This window comes from Leptonychotes weddellii, chromosome 14, assembly GCF_054177405.1.
Source record: "Leptonychotes weddellii isolate Sample4059 chromosome 14, ASM5417740v2, whole genome shotgun sequence".
In the NCBI taxonomy this organism is placed as follows: domain Eukaryota; kingdom Metazoa; phylum Chordata; class Mammalia; order Carnivora; family Phocidae; genus Leptonychotes; species Leptonychotes weddellii.
Genome location: NC_138382.1, coordinates 2,963,603 through 2,973,028, shown reverse-complemented (window position 1 = coordinate 2,973,028; position 9,426 = coordinate 2,963,603). Strand labels below are relative to the sequence as shown.

Here is a 9,426-nt window from a genome sequence, read left to right as displayed (position 1 = left end):
GCGCGACCGCTGGGAGACAGGGTGTCCTCCGGGCAGTGGTGTCCTGCACCACATCCTTACATGGTAAGCCCTTAGAAGGGACAGCTGCATGGACAAGGCGTAAGGGCTGTGATCCTGGGAGACCCCCTGCAGGACCAAAAACATCTCAGGGTGGAGTGTGCTGTCCCTCGAGCACATTCCATCAAGGTGGTGCCCTTTCTACAATTTTTAAGGAGATAGGTTGATATGGCATTTGTTAAAAATATGATTGCAAAGCATACATTAGTGCAGTGGGTTTCAAACTCTACCACGTGGCATCAGGACCCCCTGGATTGTTTGCTAAACACATGTTGCCGCGCCCCCACCGTCAGAGTCTCTGAGTCAGGAAGTCTGGGTGGGGCTGGAATGTGCATGCCTATTAACTTCCTAGCTGCGGCTGGTACAGCTGTTGCCCGAACCAGTGTCTCAGAGAAAACAGGAGGAAAGTGAGACAGTGAGACACAGAAGGAACACAGTCCAAAGGTGTGTCTTTTTATTATATATGTGCTTGCCCAGCAGCCACAACTAGAGTGTCTGCCGCCTTATCCCCCTGGCTCGTGCCCCGATGTTAGACTTTGGCTCTGCTTCTCCCTGGATGGCGTCTGGCACTCTGTGGACCTGTGACATCAGGTCCTAAAAGGAGCTGCCAGCGCTCTGGGGAGCCATGCTGGCCTGGGGAGGAGCGAGCTGGGTGTGCTTGCTTGGGCAGTTTGTGTAACTGCGGGGCGCAGGTGCGGGGGGCACGGGACGCAGGGGCGTGGTACAAAGGTGACCAGCAGAGGGTGAGTGCGAGGTTGGGGTTCAGCAGGTGCCCTGCACTCACCCCGCTGGGAACATGGCGTGGCTAGCACCTGCTGCAGGAAGGTTCTTTGCACAAAGGGTCCTCTGCCCCTCAAGTCCTGCCTTGTCTTGAGGGCAAGGGGAGAGTGTGTCCACCCAGAGAGGGGTCCTTTTTCCTAATTTGCACAGAGGCTAAGTTTGCCAAATTCTAGGTGGAGAGTGCAAAGTGGGAACATAGCTGAAGAAGCTCTTTTTACAGCCCCCCCAAAAGGCCCTGGGGCTCATGTGTGATCCTGGGAGGACAAGGCTTCCTCTAACTGAGGGATACTGGACTGGCTAACCTGGTTTCAATTTGCTTTAGAAAATAGAAGTATGCATGTTTCTCTAACCTGAACGCATCACCATCTGTTAACGGTCTCTGCATTACCTGGGTGGGTGAGCTCTGTGGGTCCCTTCTCCAAGCAGCTTGAGCATGACCAGGGAACCTGTTAGAACTGCACGCTTTGGAACCCCACCCCAGCTGAGTCAGGAAATCTGGGATGTGGCTCAGCTGGCCGTGTTGAACGTGCAAAGAGTTTGAGAGACATGGGCCTGGAGCTTCTCACGTACAACAGGCTTAGAAATCTCATGGGGGGTCTTATTAAAGTCAGATTTTAGAAGCAATCTGCTCCTTCTTGCCAGTGAAAAGTCAGGGTTTGTGGAATGACGGGGAGGCCAAGGACATCATTTTAAGCATGCTGCTCCTGTTTGAACGGGGCCTCTGGGGCCCCTGCGGCACATTCGCGGAACAAATAATGATTGTAGGTGACCAAATGCAGATTCTTCTGCAGTGTGCAATTTGCAGAATCGACTGGCTCCGTTCACCAGCTCCAGATTCTCATTCCTTCCAGCCCTGGGCTAGGACGGGCTTTCTGCCGTCAGTACTCCCACACTGTTAAATCTCTTCACCATTCCCTACTTAGTCCTCAACTTCCATTTTTACCATTTAACCTGGTAACCTACGTTTCAGGTTGCCATGGAAAACAACATCTCAATTTGTTAGCCTGCGCTAACTTTCGGATTCCAGAAATGGAGGTGGGCAATGCCCAGAACCCACCATCAGTGTCCGTGCACCCTCCCCTGGGATGACTTTGTCCTGAAGGGGAGACCCAGATCGAGCAGCCACCCCGATTTCCTGCATCATTAACATAGGGGTAGATTTGCCTACAGTAGCCTTCAATGACTTTTTTCCCCATATTCCAATGGCCTTAGCTTCTAGGTCAGGATTAGGGTGAACTAGTGGGACAAATACATTTTCTTGATTATAATTATCATTCTAAGTTAGATTTTAAAAACATCTATTTCCTGTGAACATCGGCAGGAATGTACTTTGGAAATGAACATCAAAGGACAGGGCAATTTGAAATTACCCAGAAATTCAAGACAGGTTTAAACAGGTAAATGGGATTCTATAAGCTAAATCAAATTTAAAGAACAACAAAACACTGCCAAGTCTCTTGGAAAAATTGATATTAAAAAAAGAATGAGTTACAATAGGGCAAAGAAATATTCCTCAAACCTGTAGTTTAAATTCAATATTCCATCAGTGTTATAGGCAAGTATTTAAAACATGTTGGCACAGAATTGTTAGCCATAAATCTTATTTCTTGCTGATTCAACTGTTTCCCACCAATGCTTCTCAGACAAAAAGGTTTATCCATATCAGACAATACACCTGGTTATTTCCCCCCAAACGCTAATGGGAAACTACTCAGTGGAAAGGCAATTCTAGCCCCAGATCGCCCATGGTGATTTTTGTCCCACGAGTCTATTAAATGAGAATGTTTTAATCTGCACTGTGTGGGTGGCTATCGGCATGGCCCTATTCCACCTGCCTCCTCAATGAGCAGGTTTTTAATTTAGTATCTGGACACTGCAAGGAAAGCTTAGGCGGTTAGTAGTGATTCCAGTTGGTGATGTGAAGGGTCTAAAGCAAAAGAATCTGGTGCGCTTCCAACGGAGCGATTTTAATTCATTGAATTCGCAGAAAATTCCAGTCCCGGCCATCTATTCCAGGAGCATGCAGTAGGTGGCACCTAAAAGCTCTTCGGAGGCGGGCCGGCGCCATTTGAGCAAAAGCAGCGACCGCTGCGGCAGCTGGCGGGCTCAGAAGTCGCTGACCGAGGAGCGAGCGAGCGGAGGCAGGCCGGAGGACGGCCGGGCCGGGCGGCGCAGGTGCGGGCTGTGCGGGGCGTGCGGGCGCAGGTGCGCGGGGGCGCGGGGCGCGGGGCGCGGGGGCGGGGGCGCGGGGGGCGCGGGGCGCAGGTGGCGGGGCGCACGGCGGGCGAGCAGCTGACAGCAGCGTCACGGCGGCGGCGCGAGGGAGCGCGCGCCCCGCCTGCCTCGGGAGGAGCCCGCCGCCGCGCAGCCTGCGCGGTGCCCTGTCCGAGGCGAGGCGAGCCCCGCAGAAGCTCCGGGCGGAGTTGTGCGGCTCCTCAGGTAACGATCGCCGTCCTCCGCTGTGGCTTCGCCGCGCCCGCGCTGGGGGCTCCGACGGACGGCCTGGCCGTCCCCGCTCGCGAGCCCCGCGGAGCGCTTGCCGCCGTGGGGAGGGCGAGTCCGCAGTCCGGCTGCGGGAGTTGGCCGGCGCGGGGAAGCGGCGTCTCTGGATCCTCGTAGGGAGGGCGTGCGTCTTGGTCCCCTTGTCTACAACGTGCGCTCCGGACGGGAGAACCTGTCTCTTACGCGGTCCTTGGGATTCCTTCCAAAACAGGAGTTGGTGTTTCAGAAAACCCTGCGGTGCAGGTGTTTCTGTTGTGGGAGTTGATTGAATGGGTTTCAGGAGTCCTCAAAGATGTGGTTCGAGGTGAGGAAGATGCAGAGCACGTTGACTGCTGTTTGCTCAGCATGTTTTCGGACCACAGCGCAGCCCTTGACGGGCTTGGCTGAGACTTGGCTATAAATTTCAGTTCTCCTCTTAAAAGATGTGTCTCACCATCGCTACATGTGTCCCCCCCCCCCCCGTTTCCCTGGGGTCAGGGCAGGGGTAGGAGAGGCGCCGGACCCCTTCTGTAGTTGTAAGAATGTGGCTTCCCAAGATGACAATGACTCCTGTCAGCTCCCCGGCTCCCTGCAAAGCACTGCTGGATGCTCGCCCCGAGCCCTCCAGCCGTCCGGCCGGCCGGAAGAATGCTGGTGTTCTCCTTTAAAAACCAATTCCCCTTCTTGGGGGTTTGGGAGACTTTTAAACTGGAAGCTCCGTGCACCCCCGGTGCCCTCCATTGGCCGGTGAAATACAGCTTCGTGGTGGGATTCAGTCCTTGCAACTATGCCGTGACACTGTTCGCCTTCCCGGGCATTTATTCTGCGTCTCTGCCCGTATTAACTTTGGAACGACCCCCTTCCGAGCGAGAAGCTAGTCTTAGCATAGGAGACCTTTCCTGCTTTGAACTAAAAACCTATAAAATATTCTTTTTAAGGAAGATTTTTTAGGTAACAATAAAAAGCTGGGCCATTTCACATTCCAGATCAGTCCAAATGCACTTCTTTTCCAGTGGCATTTGGATTTGAAGGAGTGGAGTGGGAGGGAGAGAAAAGTCGGGAGGGTAAAATTAGAATAAATTTAACATATTTGTGGGGGGATAATACTGTTTTTCGGGGGGGGGGTCGTTGCCTGAAATTGCAAATTGTCAGCAGTTCTGTCTCTGGAAATGCAGGAGCCCAGCATTCCTGTGGGCTGAGGCCCTGGAAGACCCATAGTTGATCTCAGAGAAACAGGAGGGACAAGGCAGGGAAACATTTTCATCCCCTTTAACACATGGCGGTTAGTTTGCTAAAGGGGGAGATCGTCCCCAGTGGTGAGCACAGGGAAGGGAGCGGGGAGAGGTGACTGTCTCACAGCGCCCAGAATCGCTGCTTTCTCCTGAGCTACTTCTGCAGACGGCAGTTAAATGCGCACGGTTATTGCAGAAACCTCCAGAACCTCTTCTTGTAACAGATTTAATAGTTGTTCCAAAGGAGAGACTCAGAAAACACCCAAATTGAATTCGGAGTTGTGGGAGTGCCTTTGCGCTTGCGGCTGGCAATCTGGCGTGCTCAGCAATCAGTGAATACTGTCTCCGCTCGCATACCTGCATGTCTTACTGAGAAACTGGAACCTTTGAGAAATAACAAGCGTTCTTTGTGAAAAAGAGAGCGCATCTGTGACAGTAAACACATGTTCCTTCTTCTGCTTTTGTTGCCATGGTTGATATGTAATTAACCTATTGATTTGGACAGAGTCGTCATTTCCCAGCCCCCCAAGATAAATGCAGTGAATTTTTGCACTAAAAATTTTGTTCGTTATAAAGAGGAGCGTTTGGTTTTCTGGGGTGAGGAGAATGCCTGCAAACTGTTTTAAGTTAGAAAGGGCTCAGTGCTGACCTGTAACTTTCAATTCAGATAACCACTGTGTCCCATTCTCACCTGTAAGGTGGGTTAGATACCTATCTGTCTATCTATCTATCTATCTATCTATCTATCTATCTATCTATCTATCTATCTGGTTTAGCTACTTACAATGGACACATGTCTCTTTAAAGACACAAGTGATTTCTAGAACATTGTTTTTGGTTATGATTTATCTAGGAAAATACCTGCTCTTAATCAAAAGGGAAGGTGATGATTGTCATACTGTCACGATTGCTAATGTTGTTTTACAAGTTAAATTTACACATGCATGTGCAAGTAAGGATTAACCTGAAGTTGTTTAATTGACTTCAAGTTAGGCTTCAGTTTTTGTTTTATTATGAGTCTTGCAAGTTTCTCTTCCTTCACCAGGTAAGGATTCTTCAAAGTGCTCGGAGCAGGTGCTCTCCCATCCTCTCTTGCTTTGCTCTCACCATTTGCAAATTCAGGAAAGAAAGGTTCCTTATAGCTCTGTCCTTAATGCAGTTAAGTGCTTTCTTATAAATCAGTGCTGTCCAAAATAAATAAAGTGGGTGAGCCACATGCATAAATTAAAATGTCCAAGGAATCCCATTACAAAAGTAAAAATAAACAGGTGTAATTAATTTTAATGTATTTTCTTTAACCCAGTCTATCAAAAGTGACATTTTAAAGATGTAATTGATACAAAATACTGATAAGATATTTTACAAGTGTTTGTTTTTGTTTTTTTGGTTTTTTTTCATGCTAAGTCTTACACTTAGGGAACATCTCAATTTGGATTAGCTACATTTTAAGTAGCCCATGTAGCTAGTGGTTATTGTATTGGCCAGCATGGATGTGGGATGTGAACCTTTTGACAAAGCAATTTAAAAGCTGAAAGGTTAGAAGCCATTAAACGATTAAATTGAACCAAACACTATCAAAAATAAATATACAGATAATCTCAAATTGTTATAAGACCAGTGTCCTACCTTTCCCTACCATTAGCTTGTTGTGCGATCTTGAAACCTGTTTTTGCTTCTTTATCAGTAAAACAGGAGGATTGGATCAAATAACTGGTCGGGTCAGATACCTTGAGTCAAATACCTGGTTCTCTGAAAATTAACCAGTAGATAGACTTGTGGATTCAACCCACTTGCAACCTAGGGATCTGCTGTAGCAGAAACAAAAGAAGCCGACATAGTGGTGGGTGTTGCCATTTTGCACAAGTACTGTTTGCTTCTGTCTAATCCCTGATGGCAGATGTCAGCAACTGAGTCCCCATGTCCCATTGGAGGTCATTCAGTTTTCACGTTTAAATTCCTTTACTGGGCAGGTAACAGCAAATCCATTGTAAAATCAATAAACAGCGAGTGAGCATGTATTTACTGCATGATTGAATATGCTTCATGGGTCTTTTCAAATTATCCTTTACTGGTATGTGTATGCATTTTCGATGTTTCTATCCATTTTAACACCAGTAAGTCAAGTTTGGTGAAATGCAACACTTTATGATTGACTGACCCATGAATACTGACTTCTTGAAGCCCAGAAATGAGTGACCTTAATGAAAAGATGTCAGTGTCTTCACCCCGCCCCTGGATGGACTTGGTGATCGGTGATCAATGGGCGATGGAGGGGCGGGGGGCGGGGGGGGGGAGGCATTTCTATCACATGGCTGGCTGTCTCAGAACCAGGATAGGAGGTTTAAAGAGAGCAGCATCTTGTATGAGAGGAATTTGTGCAGTATTGTTCTAAAGCTAATTAATGTCTGGAAAGTGATTGTTTTTCTGAAGTAAGAGAATACAGAGACTGTCCATTAGGGCTTCCCCCACCTCTCCTCCTTCCACTTCTGAAGCTGGGCTCCAGAAGGTCCATGTGCTCATGAGAGCTCAGACAGAGGAGCCCCTGGAGGGGGGACACTTTATTCCCTCTGTCATCTTCACCCTCCGTTTGTCTTATGGGAGCACACCTGTGACTTTCAACGTGGAATTCATCTTCCGCTGATACTGGGCAAGGGGGGGTAATGATCAGCATCCAGGTCTCTGCATCCAGAGCAAAGCCAGCAGCTCACCCAGCTTTACCACAGCGAAAATCCAGCTCAATGGCATTCTCCCTTTTGTATGAACTTGGACATGTCTTCTTAACTGTGCTATCCAGCTGTCACCGCCACCTGCCGGCACACATGTGTTCATAAGATCAGTGGGCTGTCTCACTGCCCCCCTGCTTGTGAGATGACCCCTGAGATTTACAGAAAGCTGTCTGTGGAACAGTCCCCAGACACTGAGGATACTACAGACCCGTTTGCCTTTCTGTCTTTCTCACTCATTAGCTACCACTTGATAACCTATCTGTCTTTGACTAGCTACCGTTGTATTCACACCCGATGGTAATGCTGGTTCCTTACTATTGAAGGCTCAGCATGCCTGCTAAATATGTCAGTACCTACCTTTCCGTTCCATCAGATCTTGGCAAGGAACTATTTCTGGCGACTGAGTCAGAAAACATACATGGCCGTCTGTGATTAGCTGCCTAACATGGCTGTTGCATTTTTAAAGCAAATATGAGACCATTCTGGAAGTGGCTTGGCAATATTACATGTTCTTAGAAAAAACTTCCCTCCTTGCCATTCTAGTGTCCTGAGCTCCTGGTTCCATTGTTGCTGATTTGGATTGGCTTGGACGCCTTCCTGGGTTTGCTAAGCCTCAGCTGAAATGCGGGTTCTGCCACTTCCTAGCTGCGCATCGACCGCTGTTCCTTTGACCCTCTGGAGGCTCGGGTCCCGCATCTGAACATCGGGGCTATGAATGCCTAAATCAGGGGTGTTTTCAAGGTGCAGCTTGCTAGACCTCTGTGCACCTGCTGGAGGGTCAGGATTCCCAGGCTGCTTTGGTGGGTGGTTGTCACCTGATCAGCGTTGTAACGGTTCTGCTCTCTCACCTGGTCAGCTTCGTTCTTCTGTGCAGCCTGGTGTGGAGCTCACACTCTGACATTGCACCTTGCTTCTTCTAGCTCACCTGGTATACACACTCTCCAATTAATCTTAAAGATTGTATTTTTTTTCCCTTTATATCTTGCCCTTTGAGCCGGGCCCCCAGGGACTCCCTGTTTTGATTCTGGTTAGGTCCATGTTCCTCCTTTTGCCAACTCTTTCCTTCTGTTCCTTGGCTGAGCTCATCTCCCCACAGGCAGTCCCACCTATGTCACTGAATTCATGTGGTTTTGCATCTGTTAAGAATATCCCCTGCTTGGGGCGCCTGGGTGGCTCAGTCGTTAAGTGTCTGCCTTCGGCTCAGGTCATGATCCCAGGGTCCTGGGATCGAGCCCCGCATCGGGCTCCCTGCTCGGCAGGAAGCCTGCTTCTCCCTCCCCCACTCCCTCTGCTTGTGTTCCCTCTGTCGCTGTGTCTCTCTTTGTCAAATAAATAAATAAAATCTTTAAAAAAAAAAAAAAAGAATATCCCCTGCTTGACATTTTTGTCGCTCTAGTCTCTCTATCTCTGTAAGGCTTCTGGGGGTCCTGGTGCTGACTGGAAGCCTGCGGAGGACAGGTGATGCTAAGGACTGTCCAGTATCACCTGTCATTGGATTCCAGACACATTGGTAGCCACAGACTCTTATGGCATGTTTTGCTGATCTGCTTGGTAACTGTAGAGTAGACACACATAAATATTGATCAGTGGTTCACAGCTCCTGACTCCATGCCCTTGCCTTTACTCCTCCCATCAGCTCCTGACCTCCGATGCTCTTCTTCGATCACCAAGAGCATTGGCCCCACGTTCAGCGTCTGTCCTCATGGTGCGTTCAAATGTCACCCGGGAGACCTCTGTCTTTCCCTCCTCTCCTCTGGAGGTCCACCTGATGGTGACAGTCGCAGAGGAATCTGCTCAGTCCTGGGAGCTCTGCCCCCTCCTGAGGGCGTGGGTGTCCCCTCTCCGGCCACAGCATCCTGTCTTAGCAGCACACTTGCTCAGTGCACTTGTTCTGCTGCTGTCCCAGAGCTGACATTTCATCCTGCTGGTCTCATCGGCTGTTACCTTCCTACTGGTGTTCATACATCTTCATGTCTGTGTATCCTTAAATTAATCGAAACCAAACTGGGTACCATTCGGCCACCAATGTGCAAGTGTCCCCGTTTCACAGCCAGGGTCTCAGGAAATGTTCCTGGGCAGCACCTTGTGCTCCATCAGAACCGCTCTTGCTGGGCTCACCAGGGACTCTCCTCCCTTCCCAGTTCCTACTC

At 49.2% G+C, this 9,426-nt stretch overlaps 1 protein-coding gene across 3 annotated transcripts in view; it reads left to right on the top strand.

Annotated features, from left to right (window-relative positions):
- Window positions 1–2,753: 2,753 nt before the first annotated feature.
- Window positions 2,754–9,426, top strand: part of DIRAS2 (DIRAS family GTPase 2) — a 25,876-nt gene continuing 19,203 nt past the window's right edge. Inside the window, exon 1 of one of the 3 annotated variants that reach the window (XM_081802630.1) lies at window positions 2,754–3,042. The gene's annotated coding sequence lies outside the window, so the exon portion shown is untranslated. Of the gene's footprint in view, window positions 3,043–3,176; window positions 3,277–9,426 lie in introns of those variants that run through there. The other 2 variants (XM_031028181.2, XM_031028180.2) reach the window with 2 other exon arrangements.